Consider the following 19,593-nt stretch of genomic DNA (forward strand, 5'->3'; position numbering starts at 1 on the left):
AAACTTGAAATTTGTTCACTTTGACCAACATTTACCTATTTCCCATATCAACCAACTTCTGATAACCACCACTCAACTCTCTTTGACCCCTGAGTTTTTCTTTAGATTCCACATGTTGAGTGTTATCATACAGTACTGGTTTTCCTCTGTCTGGCTTATTTCACTTAGCATAATGCCCTCAAGGTGCATCCAAGTTGCAGATAAAAGGATTTCCTTTTTTATAATAGATATATAATAATCCATTGTGTGTATCTGTGTATCTCACATAGTCTTTACCATTTATCTGTTAATGGACACTTACGTTGTTTTTGTATCTCGGGTATTGTGAGTAATGCAATCAACATACAAGAGCAGTTGCCTCTATGAGATCTTGATTTTAATTTATTTACATATATAACCCGGAAATGGGATCGTTGGATCATAGGGTAGTATAATTTCCTGAAGAACCAGGATATTGTTTTCCATAATGGCTTTCCACTTTGACATTTACATCCCTATCACCAGTGCTATTCCCTACCACCAGTTGTTATCACTTGCCTTTTTGATGATAGGCATTCTACCAGGCATGAGGGGATAGCTCAATGTGATTTTGATTTGCAATTTTCTAATGATTTGTAATGTTGAGCACTTTTTCATATACCTGTTGGCCATTTGTATATCTTCCTGAAAAATTTCTGTTCAGCTTTTCTGTTTGCCTTTTAAATTGAGTTGTTCTTTTGCCATTGAGTCGTATGTGTTCCTGATATATTTGGGATATTAACTCCTTATCACATATATGCTTGGTAAATATTTTCTCCTATTCTGTATTTTCACTTTCTTGTTCTGTTGTGTGGAACCAATCTATTTGATTTAATCCCACTACTATAGTGTTGCTTTTGTTGTTTGTGCTTTTGCTGTTATGTCAAGGAAATCACTGCTGAGACCAAGGTCAAGGAGATTTTTTCTGATATATTGTCCCAGAATTTTACAATGACAGGTTTTAAATATAACTCTTTAATTCATTTGAAGTTCATTTTTGTGAGTAGTGTCAGATAGGGTTCTAGTTTAATTTTTTTGCATGAGGTTATCCAGTTTTCCCAACCCCAGTATTGAATAGATTATTCTTTACCCACTGAGTAATCTTAGATAATATTAGTTGACAATATATGCATGGGTTTTTTTCTGAGTTGATTCTCTTCTATTGGTATATCTACCTGATTTTATGTCAGTACCATACTGTTTTGATTACTATAACTTTGTACTCTATTTTGAAATTAGGAACTATAATGTCTCCAGGTTTGTTGTTTTTTTCTCATGATAACTTTAACTATTCTGAGACATATTGCCTTGTTGAATTTTAGGATTATTTTTTCTATTTCTGTGAAAAAATGCCATTGAAATTTTGATAGGGGTTGCACTGAGTCTGTAGATGCATTCAGGTAGTATGGAGATTTTAAAAATATTTTGATTCATGAACGTGGGATATCTTTCCATTTGAGTTTTCAGTGTAGAGGTCTTTTTCTTCCTTGGTTAGATTTTTTCATAAGTATTTTATTGTTTAAATGCTATTGTGAATGGGATAATTTTCTGTATTTCTTTTTTAGGTATTTTGTTATTGCATAGAAGCACAACTGTTTTCTGATACTGATTTTATATCCTGCAACTTCATTGAATTTGTTGATTATTCCAAGCAGTTTTTTGGTACAGTCTTTAGAATTTTTATATAAGATCATATCATCTTTAAACATTTTACATCTTTTTCCTGCTGATTGCTCTGACGAGGATTTGCAGTACAATATTGAGTAGGAATGGTGTGAGTGGGCACCTTTGTTTTGTCCTAATTGTAGAGGAAAAGCTTTCAACTTTTCAGAATTGTGTATGTGAGTGTGGGTTTGTCATATATGGCCTTTATGTTGTTGAAATATGTTCCTTTTATACCCAATGTGTTGAGCATTTTTAACATGAAATGATGTAATTTGTCACATGCTTTTTTGTATTTACTGAGATAATTATTTTTCATTTTATTAATGTATATCACATTTATTAATTTGCTTATGTTTAACCAACCTTGCATCCCAGCGATAAACCGCACTTGATTGTGATGAATGATTCTTCTAACGCTGTTGAATTCAGTTTGCTATTTTGTTGAGAATGTTTGCATCCATATTCATGAGGGATATTGGTCTGTAATTATCTTTTTTTATAGTATCCGTAACCATCTTTGATATCAGGATAATGCCTGCCTTGTAAAAAGAGTCTGGGAGTGTCCCCTCCTGTTCAGTTTTTTGGATGAGTTTGAGAACAACTGGCGTTAATTAATTTTGGCAATTTTTAATTTTGGCAGAATTTAGCAGTGAAACCATCTGGTCCTGCCTTTTCTGTTTTGGGAGGTTTTTGATTACTAATTCAGTATCATTACTTAATATTGTTCTTTTCAAGTTCTTTACTTCATTTTTCAGTCTTGGTAGGTTTTATCTTTCTAGGAATTCATTTTTCCTAAGTTATCTAGTTGGCATATAATTGTTCACAGTGGTCTCATGATCCTTTGTATTTCTGTGGTATCAATTACAATGTCTCCTCTTATTTCTTGAGTCTCTTAGTCTAGCTAAATGTCTGTTTTATCTTGCCAGGAAAAAAACCAAATAGCTCTTAATTTCATTAATCTTTATTATTTTTTCTGGTCTCCATTGCTGCTCTAATCTTTGTTACTACCTTTCTTCTGCTAACTTTGGGCTTAGTTTTTCTTCTATTTTGAGTTCCTTAAGGTGTAGAGTTAGATTTTTAAGAAATTTCTTGTTTCTTAATGTAGGCGTTTATCACTATAAAGTTCTCTCTTAGAATGGCTTTTTCAGCATCTTTTAAGTTTTGATATATTGTGCTTCTTTCTTGTTTCATAATGCTTCTTGATTTCCCTTTTGATTTCTTCTTTGACCCATTGGTTATTTGATGGTGTTGTTTATACTCCACATATTTGTGAATATTCCCACTTTACTTCTGTTATTATTTTCTAGGTTTATACTATTGTCATTGGAAAAGGTGTTTGGGATGATTTCAATCTTCTTAAATTAGTGAAGACTTGTGACCTGTCAGTGACTGATTCTGGAGAGTATTTGAGAAGAATGTGTATTCTGCTGCTGTTAAGTGGAATGTCTATATATGTCTGTTAAGTCCATCAGGTCTAATGCATAGTATAAGTCCAACATTTACTTATTGATTTTCTGTTTGGATGATCTATCCATTTTTGAAAGTGTGCTTTTAAAGTCTCCTACTGGGCACCTGGGTGGCTCAGATGGTTAAGCGTCTGCCTTCGGCTCAGGTCATGATCCCAGGGTCCTGGGATCAAGTCCCGCGTTGGGCTCCCTGCTCCTTGGGGAGCCTGCTTCTCCCGCTGCTTCTCTCTCTCTCTCTCTCATGAATAAATAAATAAAATCTTAAAAAAAGAAAGTCTCCTACTAATACTGTACTGTAACCTCTTTCTCCCTTCTGATTTAATATTTGCTTAATACATTTAGAGGATCTCGAGTGCATATGTATTTATGACTGTGATATCTCCCTGATGGATTGAAATTTTTAGCATATAATGACCATATTTGTCTTTTGTTATAATTTGACTTAAAGTCCATTTCCTTTGATACAAATATAGTTACCTCTGCTCTTTTTGGTCTCCACTTGGATGGAACATCTTTTGCCATTCCTTCACTTTGACTTATGTGTGTCCTTAAAGATGAGTCTTGTTTTATCCAGTCAGTCTTTGCTTTTTGATTGGGAAATTCAATCCATTAATGTTGAGAGTAATTACTGATAGGTGTGATAATTCATTCTCTATATATTATATATAGAACAACTTAAACCTAAGGATGGGATTTTTAGACCCTACAATCCATAGCCAGTGAGTCAGAAGCACAAATGATAACCTGGGCTTGCAATTAGCATCTTCAGTGTGCATGTGTGGAAGGCAGTCTTGTGGCACTTAACCTGGGGAACATCTCTGGGTAGATAGTGTCAGAATTGAGTTAAATTGTAGGACACCCAGCTGATGTAGAAAACCCTTACACCCACATCAGAATTGGGTTCAAAATCTTATTTAATAGGTAAGGACTTACCAATTCCAACTTGCTGTTTTCTGGTTGATTTGTAGTTCCTTTTTAAAATTCCATTCTTGCAGCCTTTTGTAAATAGCCTATGTAAATAGATGATTTTCCATAGTGGTATGCTTTGTTGGTATTGCTTTAGCTTTTGTGTATCTATTAGAGATATTTGCTTTGTGGTTCCCAAGGGGCTTACATAAAACATCTCATCAGCATAAGATAGTTACGTCTATAAAAAGTTAACTTAGATTGAATTCAAAATTCTGTCCTTTTACTCCTGTCTTTCATTTTCTCGTCATCAATATTTTAATTGTATATCCATTATCTAATACTGAATCTGTAGCTATTTTTAATACTTTTGTCCTTCAACCTTTACTTAGCACATTAACATATCACAGTATGAGTATATTCTGAATCTGGTAATATGCTTGCCTGTACCACTGTGTTGTATATTTTCATGTTTACTCATTGCTGAGCAATGTCCTTTTTCAGTATGAAGAACTTTAAGCATTTCTTGTAATGCAGGATTAGTGGTGATGAATTCCTTCAGCTTCAGTTTATTAGGGAAGGGTTATTTATTGTTACATGTCTTGGGGAAGAACTTTGGAATGAAATTCTGAGCTGACTTATGAGGTTCATGAACTTGGATAAGCAAGTTTCTCTGTTTGGGAAGTTCTCAGCCATTATTTCTTTAGATAAGCTTTCTACTCCTTTCTTCCTCTGAGACTCCCAAAATACATACATTATTTCTTTTAATGGTCTCCCATAACCCCTGAAGGATTTCTTCACTCTTTTTCATTCAGTTGACCTATTTTCTAGATCACGGATTCTCTTTTCTGCTTGTTCAAGTCTGTTGTTTAAGCTCACTCTTAAATTCTTCACTTCATTGTATTCTTAAGCTCCAAAATTTGTTTGGTTCTTTTAAATTATGTCTCTTTATTGAGCTTCTCATTTTGTTCTTATCATGTTTATCTGTGTTCTCTTGTAGCTCTCCAAGCATTGCTGTAGAACAAATATTTTGAATTCTTTGTCAGGCAATTCTGGATCTCCATTTCTTTGGAGACAGAGATTTACTTTATTCTTTTGGTGGGGATGCTTTTCTGGCTCTTCATGACCCCTGTAGCCTATCTGCATTTGAAGAAGCAGTCCCCTCTTCCAGATTTTATGGATGAGTTTTGGTAAGGGAAGGCTTTCACTGGTAGAAGCTAGCACATTGTATTGTGCTAGGACTCTAGGTTTAGCAATGCAGGGTGCCAAATCTAGGGGGATATTGTGGGACCAGGTCTGAAGTGGGGGGGGGGTGATGTTTTTTTCATGCCATGCACTGTGGCCAGAGCATCAACAACTGTGCTTTTTGGCAAGCACTACTGAGGGACCACAGTTCTTGCAAAGGCTGTTGGTGTACTAAGCAGCACCCTCAGGGCCCGTAGGTAGGGACCAGGGCAGGCTGTGGTGGTATCCAGAGCTAGTGGTGTATGAACAGACAGCTGCAGGCATGAGCTGCCTGTCTAGTGGCAGACACATTTGCCAACACACTCAAATGTGTGCAAGGGGCAGGATCAACTATGGGCTCTCTTGTATCAGGGTATCATTGTGCTCTCCTATGTGCTACACTGGAGGTCCATGCAGGTCCTCAGCTGGAAGGACTAGCTATGAGTGGACACAGTGGTCCAGGCTAGTGACAGACAGCAGGGTCTGTTCCACACCTGCAAGCAGCTATGGGGGCCCTGGATGGTGGTGTGCTCTTCTGTGGCCACACACTCTTCTCCTGGGCATACTGAGGGAGAACCAGTAATGGTGATTGGGCTGCGTATATGCCTGAACCAAGCTGGAGGGGCGAGCAGTGTGTTCACCTGTAACGATACATTCCCTTCCATGCATAACTCCAGTATGTTGCTAATCTACAGGTCTTCCAGAGCTGTTTTTGTTCATGAATAGCTAAGGAAACTGGGATCTCCTGTATTACAGGTTTTTTTTTTTCCCCCTCTGGAATCTCTTGACAGGAATCTTGGCAATGACTTTTTGATAGAACAGTTAAAGTACAAGCAACAAGATTAAAAATAGAATTACAGCAAACAACCAAAAAGAAAATATTTTCTCTCATTCTTCAGGTTTTAAGGAACTCCTCTAACCCAATAGTATAAACAAATAATCCAATTTAGAAATGGGCACAGGACCCGAATAGTCATTTTCCCAAGAAGATATTCAAAAGGTGTTAAAAAAAACGGTGTTAAACATCACTAATTATTAGGGCAAGGGAAACCAAAACCACAATGAGATATTTAAAAGGGCTATCATCCAAAACACAACAGTATTGATGGGGACATGAAGAAAAGGGCACTGTTTGTTAGTGGGAATGAAAAAGTGTAGTGCTTGCTCAAAAAATGAAACTACCACTTGATCCAGCAATCCCACTTCTGGGTATGTATCTAAATAAATTTTAATATACATACACATGTACATATATATACACACACATTGAAATACTATGTAGCTGTAAAAAAAAAAATCCCTGCCATTTGTGACAACATGAATGGACTTTGGGGACATTAGACTAAGTGAATGAAATCAGTTCTAGAGATTTAAAATATAGCACAATTACTATAGTTAATACTGTATTGTGAATATGAAAATTGCTAAGAGGAAATCTTAAAAGTTCTCATAATGTGGAAGGAAAAAAATTGGCACTATGTGTTGTCTTGGGGTAAACATTTTGCCAGATATACATGTATCAAATCATATTGTATACCTCAAACTTATATGTCTATTACATCTCATTAAAATTGGGGAAAGGTATCAAAAAATGAACAATTAAATGATTTTCTTGAGTTTAAGGAAAGGGAACAAATTCTTATTTAATACCCAACAGTAGTTACATATATTTTTGGTTACTATTTAGCAAGGTAGGTAAATTAAGATGGTATCAAGTTCACACAACAAATTAATAAAAAATTAAATGATTCAAACACAAGTTTATCTGATTGATGATTACAAATTTACACACTTTATGTCTGCTGCCCCGCTATTGAACATATTTATGGTGTTCTACCTCTTAGTGAAAATACCAGAATGTGTCACCCAGTATTAAAAAGAAATTCTTTAAATCATTCATTCTTTCAAGAAAGAACTTTTGGGTGTCTTATAAGAAGCAAAGTATGTAAAACATAACTAGTTGCTTAGAATACAAAATGAACAAGCTTGTTTCATCATGGAGATATTAGTCACAGCAGTTGGCCTAATTCTGACTTGAGTGATTCCATTTTCACATGCTTAAATCTTTCTTCTCAGGAAGATAAGTGATTAAACATGACAATTTCATTTTCACTTTTTGCAGCTAAGCTGCTGTTGTGCACCCTCTCAGAAATAAATCTACTTCAGAGAAGATGAACTGATATAAGCACTTTGTAGGTGTTCAAATATGAAACAACTCATAAGCTACTTTAGGATTTAATATGGGTACTTGGAGCTCCCTTTGGTTCTCAGGAGTTGGTTGGTTAGAAAAAAAAACTAAACTGAAATTCTAAATGTGACTAAGCTGTTGTAGGTATTCAGGGAAGTTCACCATCTTGTTATATTTAACATTTAGCTCACTAAGTGGTGTGATAAGAATAGTATTATCAAAATATGTAGAATAAAAGGCAGCATCAGTCAGCTAATGAATTCTTGGGTTATCTTCTGTTTTTCTGAAAAAAGAAAATTAGACCTCTAGATGCATATGCAGAAAATGCTGGATTCTGAGAGCCACAGCCCCAGGAAATGGATACCATGGAGCAGCATTATTGAATTGAGCTGGAAAAGCCACGTCCCTACAAAATCTCAAAACTGACTCACAATAATGTGTCTCCAGAGAAGGGCTCCCCACTGAGGAGAAACTTCTGGAAATGTAATCAAGAGTAGGACAGGGACCAAAAAAAAAAGGTAAATTCTAGATAAAGCACAAAAATAATAGTAAAGGGAAGTTTATAAAAGCTACCTTACCATATATACCTCCTTGTGAAAGTTCAGAAAGCTCAATGCATGTAAAATGAGCAACCTAGTAGTTTTAGGTAATTTTTCTCCTTTAAAAAGTTTTTTTTTAATATATCCTCTATATATTCTACTTTCTTGGTTAGATATTTTTGTTCAGGTACTGGAATTTATTTGCTTGCCTTCAATAACTGCTAATTGTCTTCAAATTCTTTTATATAAAATTTCCTCAGTGTTTGTGGTCAGTTGCTATTTATTAAGGTATTATGTTGTATTTATTTGCTCCTGTACTCCTATAATATTCTTAGGATTGTTTTTATTCCTCAGTTCTATGGGATCATTTCTGAATTTTTATTTATAGTATGTCATGCCTTGAATAAATGTCTAACAATTCTGCATGTTTTCTGGCTTGCATACTTTTTTCAGAAGTGTATTAGTCTATTTTTCATTGTCATATATTAATATCTGGCCTTAATACTCCTAAGGGAAAGAGGTTAGACAATATTATAAGAAGTGATAATAATCATACACTTACTTGTGGAACAAAGATGAAGTCTTGAAGAATGTATAGTATGTAATGGCTGTCTGGACACACAATAAATTTCTGTTGGAGAAAAAACTGTTTTTAGTAATCCTAGTGGTATTGATAGTATTCCTATTGCTATTCTGAACCCATTCACGTGTAATATGCTATAAAGCAAAATGAGTCAAGAAAATATATATATATATTTTAAAGATTTTATTTATTTATTTGAGAGAGAGAGCACATGAGAGGGGGGAGGGTTGGGAGGGTCAGAGGGAGAAGCAGACTCCCTGCCGAGCAGGGAGCCCGATGCGGGACTCGATCCAGGGACTCCAGGATCATGACCCGAGCCGAAGGCAGTCGCTCAACCAACTGAGCCACCCAGGCGCCCAAGAAAATATTTTTAACTAACTCTGCCACATCCTCTATTTTTTAGAACCAAATACCTATGTGGAAGAAATTGGATAAATATGAATGTGATCTAGAAAAAAGTAAGTGAAAACTTTACAGTTAGCTATATATGGGAATATAAACTCAATGTTTTGTTCCTTCTACCTAAAATATCTTTTTATATTTTGCTTATCTCTGTATTTCTCTCCTCTACCTATACTACATACATATATATGTATTTTTCTTCAAATTACCTCTAACTTAGTGAACATCCATTTTCTTTTCCCTTTAGAAGAATGCAAGGCTAATACAGAATTGGCTGATTCCAGATGAAGCAAGGTAGCTATCAGTGATCATTAAAACCAGCTCTGAAAGAAACTCGAAAAGGAATCAATGAAATAACTGGTTCTTTGATAAACACTTAACCAGATTCCTCACACACACAAAGTGCATAAATAAATAAATCAAAGAATAACAGACACCACAGAAATGCAAAGAATAACAAGACAGAACACCCTATAAGAAGTGGATAAATTCCTAGAAACATACAATTATCCCAAACTGAATCAGGAAGAAAGATCCTGAACAGACCAGATATTAGTAATGAAATGGAATTGGTAATCCAAAAATTCCCAATAAACAAAAGTCTAAGAGCAGGGGAATTCTACCCCTCAATTAAAGAAGAATTTAAGTGTATTCTCCTCAAACTATTCTAAAAAATAGAAACTACAGGTCAATATCCCTGATGAAGATAGATGCCAAGTACCTTCCACAACATATGAGCAGATCACATTCAATAGTACATAAAATGGATTACTTACCACCATTAAGTAGGATTTATTTCAGGTAAGCAAGGATGGTTTAATATTCACAGATCAATCAACATGATACACTCCATTAATAAAATAAAGGACAAAAACCCAATAGATGCAGAAAAAGCATATAGTGAAATTCAAAATCCATTCATGATAAAAACTATCAACAAAAGGGGTTAGAGGGAACATACACCTCAATACAATAAAGGCCATATATGACAAAACTACAGCTAACATCATACTCAGTGATGAAAAGAGAGTTTGTTCTGCTAAGATCAGGAACCAGACAAGGATGCCCACTCCACCACTTTTATTCAACATAGTATGGGAAGTCCTAGCCACAACAATCAGCCAACAAAAAGAAATAAATGGCATCCAAATTGGTAAGGAAGAGGCAAAACTGTCACTATTTGCAGATGACATGAAACTATACATAGAAAACCTTAAAATATTAGAACTAAGGGATCCACAAATAAGAGCCTTGCCAGCCTTGGGACTTGTATGGTGACCCTATCTGTGCAACTAATGCATAGACCCACTCACTGCTGAATACAGCATTCAGCATCCTTGACTGAGAACCTAACCAGTGCACACAAGCAGCTGTTTAGCTCATCTTACAGTCCCACTTACAGTGACACTTGAGTAGAGAGCATAGCAAAACCAGTTGCCCCTTCAGGCCAGGAAGTTTAGCACACAATCCTGCTTGATTTGGGTCCCCAAGCACAATGAGCTGTGCTGACTACATGGCCCATTCTGCTACCCTGCCAATACAAGGAAGCTAATTCATAGCTTCAGTTGATAGGAAACCTGACAAAAGCAATCAAGAAACCACATAGCCCATCATAGCCTTGCTTTTGCAAAGAACCAGGCCAGATTAGAACAGGATGATCTGTACAAAATACTGAAACAAAAAATGTCAGCCAAGAATACTATACCCAGAAATGCTGTCCTTCCAAAGTGAAGAAGACAGAATACTTTAACACAAAAAGTGAGGAAGCTCATTACCACTAGATCTCTTCAAGAAGTGCTAAAGGGAGTTCTTCAAGCAGAAATAAAAAGACAATGGTAAGCAGAGAAAGAAATACCATAGGAATTCCTCATATGTGGAATTTAAGGAACAAAACTAATGAGGGGGGAAAAGAGAGACAAACCAAGGAACAGACTCTTAACTCTAGAAAGTAAACTGATGGTTACTGGAGGGGAGGGGTGATGGGTATTAAGAAGAGCACTTGTGGGGTGCCTGGGTGGCTCAGTTGGTTGGGCGGCTGCCTTCGGCTCAGGTCATGATCCTGGAGTCCCGGGATCGAGTCCCGCATCGGGCTCCCTGCTCGGCGGGGAGTCTGCTTCTCCCTCTGACCCTCCTCCCTCTCATGCTCTCTGTCTCTCATTCTCTCTCTCTCAAATAAATAAAAATAAAATCTTTAAAAAAAAAAAAAAAAAAAAAAGAAGAGCACTTGTGATGAGCAGTGGGTGTTGTAAGTGATGAAATACTAAATTCTACACCAGAAACCAACATTACACTGCATGTTAACTGGAATTTTAAAAATTTGGAGGAAGAAAAACACATCATAAAACATGAAGGTAGAGTAAAACTCACAATGGTAAATATATAAATAAAATTCTCTAATATGACAATGTTGGTGATTAGGTCACTTATATCTAACATTAATAACCTAAAATAGGGAGAGGGAAACAAACTGAGGGCTGCAGAAGGGAGGTGGGGGGATGGGGTAACTGGGTGATGGTGGGCACATGATCTGATGAGCACTGGGTGTTATATGCAACTAATGAATCATTGAACACTACATCAGAAACTAATGATGTACTGTATGTTGGCTAATTGAATAAAATAAAGGATACATATTTGACATACAAAAAAACTGTAAAGTTTAGGAATGCTGTAAAAGTTATTAGTTTAAAATAAGGTGTTAAAATTTTAAGATTCTATATAAACCTCAAGGTAATTACAAAGGAAAAAGTGTGTAAGAGTTATACAAGGAACATGATAAAGAAGCCAAACCATACTGATACCAACAATCATCAAATTACAAAAGAAGACAGGATGAGAAGCAACAATGGACTTACAAAAAGATCAGAAAAACAGTAAAATGTCAATAGTACATTATTTGTTATCAACAATTAAGTTAGAAGTTCATGGATTAAATTTTCCAATCAAAAGTCAAAGTGGCTGATTGGATTAAAAAAGCAAGATCCAACAACATTCTACCTATACACAACTCACTTTAGCTTTAAAGACACAAAGTGAAGGGATGGAGGAAGATATTTCAAGCAAATGATAACTGAAAAGAGCAGGGGTAGCTATACTTGTATCAAACAAAATAGATTTGAAACTAAAAGAGAGAAGGTCACTGTATAATGATAAAAGGTTCAACCCATCACAAAAATATAGGAGTTATATTCATGCACTCAACATTGGAGCAACTAAATATATAAAGCAACAGGAAGCAATAACCAGCAATAGGCTAACAATTGGGGAATTTAATACCCCACTCTCAACAATGGACAGATCATCCAGACAGAATGAATAAAAAGCAATAGATTTAAACCACACTATAAACCTAATGGACCTAACAGACCTATACAGAGCATTCTATCCAAAAATTGCAGAATACATATTCTTTAAGCACACATAGAACACTTTCATAGGTTAGGCTACAAAACAGGTCTTCACAAATGTATAAAGACCAAATCCCAAATACGATTTCTGACCACAATGGTTTGAAACTAGAAATCAATAACAGAAGGAAAACTAGGAAACATTCTTCTGACGAACAAATGGATCACAAAAGAAATTAACGGGAATTAGGAAAGTATCTTGACACAAAAATGAAAACACAACACACCAAAATGTAAGGGATGCAGCAAAAGCAGTTATAAGAAAGATGTTTATAGCTATAAATGAATACATCAAGATAAGCGATCTCAAACAACCCAACTTTCTGCCTCATGGAAGTAGAGAAGAACTAATTAAGCCCAAAGTTAGGAGATGGAAGGAAATAGTAAAGGTTAGAGCAGAAAAAGAGGAAATAGAGAACAGGAAAATAGCAAATATTACCAACACCAAGAGTTGGTCCTGTAAAAAGGTAAACTACATGGACAAACTTTTAGCTATTCTATCCAAAAAGAGAAAGGCAAATCAACAAAAGTATAGATAAAAAAATGACATTATGACTGATGCCACAGAAAACACAAATGCTCCTAAGAGGCTACTATGAACAACTATCTGGTAACAAACTACACAACCTGAACAAAATGAATAAATTCTCAGAAACATACAACCTACTAAGACTGAATCAGGAAGAAACTGAAAATCTGAATAGGACAGTTACTAATAAGATTGAATCAGTTATCACAAACCTCCCAACACAGGAAAGCCAAGGAACAGATGGTTTTACTGGTTACCTCTATGAAAAATTTAAAAAAGTGTTAGTGCCAATCTTTCTTAGACTCTTTCAGAAAATTCAAGAAAAAGTAATATTCTTAACTCCTTTTACACAACCAAAATTATCCAAAGACCAAAGGTAGATAAGGACACTACAAAAAAAGAGGGAAAAGTAGAAGAAAACCTCCTGAATACAGCTGCAAAAATTCTCCATAAAATACTACTGAGTTGATTTTAGCAGCACACTAATAGGATCGTCTATCATGTTGAAGTGGGATTCATCCTCAGGATGCAAGAATTGCTCAACATAACCAAATGAAGAACTATGACACACCACACTGATGGAATGAAAGATAAAAGTCAGTTTTTTTTTTAAAGATTTTATTTATTTATTTGAGAGAGAGAGAGAGAGCACAAGAGAGGGGGAGCAGGAGAGGGAGAAGCAGACTCCCCACTGAGCAGGGAGCCCGACGTGGGACTCGATCCCAGGACTCCAGGATCATGACCTGAGCTGAAGGCAGTCGCTTAACCAACTGAGCCACCCAGGCACCCGAAAGATAAAAGTCTTATGATCATTTCACTAGATGTAGAAAAAGCATTTCACAAAATTCAACATCCATTCATGATAGAAACTCTCAACCCTTTAGCTGTAGAAGGAATGCAGCTCAGAATAAAGGCCATATGTGACAAACTCACAGCTAACATACTCAGTGGTGAAAGGTTGGAAGCCTTTTCACTAAAATCAAGAAGACAAGAGTGCCTACTCTTACCACTCCTAGTCTATATACCAGAAATTGTAGCCAAAGAGATCAGGAAAGAAAAAAAAAATAAGTTTTCAGAATTGCAAAGGAAGAAAAAATAGTCTCCATTTGCAGATAACATGATTTTGCATATAGAAAATTCTAAAGGCCATCAGGATACAAAATCACTGCACAGAAATCAGTTGCATTTCTATACACTAACGATGTGACTGAAGAAAGAGAAATTAAGGAGTCGATCCCATTTACAATTGCACCCAAAACCATAAGATACCTAGGAATAAATCTAACCAAAGAGACAAAGGATCTGTACTCAGAAAACTATAAAATACTCATGAAAGAAACAGAGGAAGACACAGATGGAAAAACATTTCATGCTCATGGATTGGAAGATTAAACATTGTGAAAATGTCTATGCTGCCCAGAGTAATCTACATATTCAGTGCAATCCCTATCAAAATACCATCAACACTTTTCACAGAGCTGAAACAAACAATCCTAAAATTTGTATGGAACCAGAAAAAAACCCGAATTGCCAGGGGAATGTTGAAAAAGAAAACCAAAACTGGGGGCATCACGATGACTGACTTCAAGATCATTACAAAGCTGTGATCAAGACAGCATGGTACTGGCACAAAAACAGACACATAGATCAGTGGAACAAAACAGAGAGTCCAGAAATGGAACCGCCACTCTATGGTCAACTAAACTTTGACAAATCAGGAAAGAATATCCAATGGAAAAAAGAGAGCCTCTTCAATAAATGGTGCTGGGAAAATTGGACAGCCACATGCAGAAGAATGAAACTGGACCATTCACTTACACCATACACAATGATAAACTCAAAATGGATGAAAGACCTCAATCTGAGACAGGAATCCATCAAAATCCTAGAGGAGAGCATAGGCAGTAACTTCTTCGACATCGGCCACAGAGACCTCTTTCAAGACCTGTCTCTATAGGCAAGGGAAACAAAAGCAAAAATGAATTTGTGGGACCTCATCAAGATAAAAAGCTTCTGCACAGCAAAAGGAACAGTCAACAAAACCAAAAGACAACTGACAGAATGGGAGAAGATATTTGCAAATGACATTACAGATAAAGGGCTGGTATCCAAAATCTATAAAGAACTTATCAAACTCAACACCCAAAAAACAAATAATCCAGTCAAGAAACGAGCAGAAGACATGAACAGACACTTCTCCAAAGAAAACATACAAAGAGCTAACAGACACATGAAAAAATGTTCAATATCACTAACCATCAGGGAAATACAAATCAAAATCACAATGAGCTACCACCTTACACCAGTTAGAATGGCAAAAATTAACAAGACAGGAAACCGCAAGTGTTGTTGAGGATGTGGAGAAAGAGGAACCCTCTTACACTGTTGGTGGGAATACAAGCTGGTACAGCCACTCTGGAAAACAGTATGGACGTTCCTCAAGACGTTAAAAATAGAGCTATCCTATTACCTGGCAATTGCACTACTAGGTATTTACCTCAAAGATACAGATGTAGTGAAAAGAAGGGGCACATGCACCGCAATGTTTATAGCAGCAATGTCCACAATAGCCAAACTGTGGAAGGAGCAAAGATGCCCTTCAACAGATGAATGCATAAAGACGATGTGGTTCATATATACAATGGAATATTATTCAGCCATCAGAAAGGATGAATACCCCCCATTTGCATCAACATGGATGGAACTATAGGGGATTATGCTAAGTGAAATAAGTCAAGCAGAGAAAGACAATTATATGGTTTCACTCCTATGTGGAACATAAGGAATAGCATGGAGGACCACAGGGGGAGGGAGGGAAAACTGAATGGGAAGAAATCAGAGAGGGAGACAAACCATGAGGGGCTCTGGACTTCAGGAACCAAACTGAGTGCTACAGAAGGGAGGGGGTGGGGGGATGGGGTAGCCGGGTTATGGGTATTAAGGAGGGCATGTGTTATGATGACCACTGGGTATTATATACAACTAATGAATCGCTGAACACTACATCAAAAACTAATGATGTACTATATGTTGGCTACCTGCACATAATAAAAATGATACTGTATTACATATCTCAAAGTTGCTATGAGAATAAATCTTAAATCCTCATCACAAGAAAGAAGAATGTTAACTAGTCTTGTGATAATTTTTCAATACATCCAAATATCAAGTCATATACATCTGAAACTAATAGGTCAATTTTACCTCCATAAAAACATAAATGACACAAATGAAAATGTAAATATTTGCTAACAATGAAATGTTCATAATGTCTACACATTAACAGTATTTTATTATGAATATTTGATAAACAGTAAGCGTTAAAGTTAAGCCCATATCTCAATCCGTAGAGTATTTATACAAGAACTAGAGAAAACAATGGAGCACATCCTCTATATACCTATACTATGATCTATTCCTAAGGCTCAACCCAATGGAAAATGACTTACATTCTGCAGAAAGTAACCATCCCCCAATTCCCTAACTCTCTGAAAGTTTGGTAAGATACTTCTGTTATATGTCTGAAATGTTTTATGAACATATGGATTGATAGCCCTTCAGTTAACTGTGGGAAAATTAATAGATTATAGAGACTTCTCTCTCTGAAAAAAGAGAGGAAATAAGTGAGAAAATTGCAGCAGGATGTAATTATCCAATAAGCTATTGTTATCTAGATTAGAAAATGGTCTTTCTCCTACTTCTTCAGTTTTGTCACTGTAGGAAAACAGTGACATGCAACAGATACTTAAATATGTTTCCAAATAGGTGTTTTCCTTAAAATCTGAGCAATTGCTTGCTTGAAAAATTTCATTGTATACACTTAGTGTGCTGAGAATTTACATTCTGTGCAATTTTCTTGAGCATTCTAAGTGATTCTATCACATCACTTGTAGGCTGTTAAATTCCTATGTGTGATTTTGAAACAAAAGACATTTTCTTCTTCAGGTACACACATACACAGCACAATTAGATTCAGTAAAATGATTAAGGTTTACAGTTTCATACCAAAAATAACTTTTTTTTTGTTCTTAGAGAGCTTCTTTCTAACCAATGATGTGCAATCAATACTACACTTCAACTCAAATAATCTTTCACACCCTTCCCTAAAATTTTTGAAAACTTATTGGAATTTAAAATCAATTGGAAGAAACCTAGCAAAGTACCCTGTAAACCAAAGTAACCCATCCAATTCTTCCCTCAGTTACCATAACACAGTGTACCAATACATCTGATAAATCCTTATGATTATTGTCTGTCCATCCAAAGCATTAAAACCCACTGATACATAATCAGAGTGAAGAAGGGTGTGTGGTGAAAACCAATTGGAAAGAGAGAATTTTAAGATGGCTATTTGTCTCCATTTATGGTTAACTATTCCATTCATTTTATTGTTATATTTAAACAACAGAAAAAGAGCCAAGAAAAAAGCAAAAAAATCACCTTCTAATACCACTGAGAAAAAATTACTACTAAAGTAATAGTCTCTACCCTTACAGAAAACATAATTCCTGCGATTTACATATACATGTTTTTTACCTACAAATACTTATTCACAGATGTCTTTCACATTTATAAGATCTTTGCCTCCAGCATCATTGCTGGTTACTGTCTCCTTGTTTGATCTTGACAATTTGTACAAGAAATAAGTAAAGGCTAAGGCAGAGTTATAAGTTGCCTCACTATACATTGAAAGTGCACCCAAATACACACAGGATCCTTATTAAAAGACAGGATCATATTTTGTTCCTTCCAAATTTAAGTACATCTTTGTTCATTACCTGATTACTAAGATAATGAAATAGAGACTTCAAGGGTCACAAATGACAAAAATATAGTCTGCAAAATTTGCTCAGGAAAGTCACTGAACAAATAGTTATGACTGCAACAAACAGTAACAACAAATCCTGAAGAGGGGAAGCATAGGATTACCAGAGTTTCCATATTAATATATTCAAATAGTCCAGTTTTCAGCATCAACCAACACTGAGGTGTATAAAGAAGGCATGCTCTATACACAGGAAAGAAAGCAATCAATTGAAATCACTCCTAAGGAAGCAGAAACATTAGGATTAGTAGAAAATACTTTTCAACACTTATTGTAAATATCTTCAAAGAACTAATAGAAACTGTGTAAGGAACTAAAACCAAGAGAATGAGGTCTCATCAAATAGAAATTATGAAAAAGATATATATCAAGTATAGAGTTGAGAACTACAATAACTGAAATGGAAAATTTGCTAGAGGAGTTCAACAGCAGATAGGAGCAGGCAGAAAGAGATTTAGTGTCTTTCAAAATGGATTAGTTCAGACTATCTGATCTGAGAAACAGAAAAAAAATATCAAGACAAGGGAACACATCCAAAGAGAGCTGTTGGGCACTACCAAGCACATGAGCACTATCATAATGAAAGTCCCATCAGGAAAGGGAAAAAAAAAAAAAGAAGACTATTAAAAAAAAAAATAAGGCTAACAAATCCCCAAACTTGATGGAAAACAATCTATACATTAAAGAAATTCAGTGACCTTCAGGTAAAGATACACTTCAAGATCCACACTAAGACACATAATCAAACTGTCAAAAGCCAAAGTCAAAGAGACTATCATAAAATCTGCATGAGTAAAGCAACTCATCAAATAACAAAGGATGCTCAAAAATATTAACAGCTGATTTTCAAAACCATAGAGTCTACAGGAAGAGGATACCTTCAGTTTTAACAAAAAAAAATCTATCATCCTACAATTTTATATCTTATTATCCTTCAAAATGAAGGAGAAAGGAAGACATCTCAAACAACTGAGACAGTTGCTTACTAACAAATCTACTAAATGCTAAAAGTAGTCCTTCAGGTTGAAATAAAGATACTACATGGCAACCTGAAGAAGGAAGGAACAACAGTAAAGATATAGGTAAATATGAAATACAGTCAGTGTAATTTTGTTTGTAACTACATTTTTTTATTTAAAAGAAAACTGCATAAATCGATAATTGTAATTATGTGTTATTGGGCAAACAATGTACAAAGATGTAGTTTAAAAGTGACATCATAAGGGGAAAATGAAAATATATAGACACAAAGTGTTTGCATATTAACTGAAATTAAGTTGGTAATAATCTGATCTATAAAGATGTTAATTGTAATTTTCAGAGTAACGACTAATAACTAGAAAATACATAATATAAATTATGACAAGGGCATTAAAATGGTATAATGTAAAATATATGTTTAATATGAAAAAGATAAAAAACAAATTTAAAAAAATCAGACTGGTAGAAGTCCTTCTTTCAAATAATTACATTAAATGTAAATGGGCCAACCTCTTCAGTTGAAAAGGCAGAGATTGACAGAATGGATTAAAAAAAATGATCCAACTATGGGCTGCCTACAAGAGACTTGAAATCCAAAGATACAAATAGATTGAAAGTAGAAGGATGGTAAAATATTTTCCAGGCAAACAGTAACCACAAGAAAGTTGGAGTGGCTGTACAAATACCAGACACAGTAAACATTAAGAACATTCATTAATAGAAAGACTTTATAAATTGTAAAAGGGTCAATCCATTAAGAAAATATAACATTTATCAACACATATGCAGTTAAAAAGCAACATTTCAAAACATAAGAAGCTAAAGCTGACATAATTTAAGGTAGAAATAGGTCACCATGA

Source organism: Leptonychotes weddellii, chromosome 14 (genome assembly GCF_054177405.1).
Source record: "Leptonychotes weddellii isolate Sample4059 chromosome 14, ASM5417740v2, whole genome shotgun sequence".
Taxonomy (NCBI): Eukaryota; Metazoa; Chordata; class Mammalia; order Carnivora; family Phocidae; genus Leptonychotes; species Leptonychotes weddellii.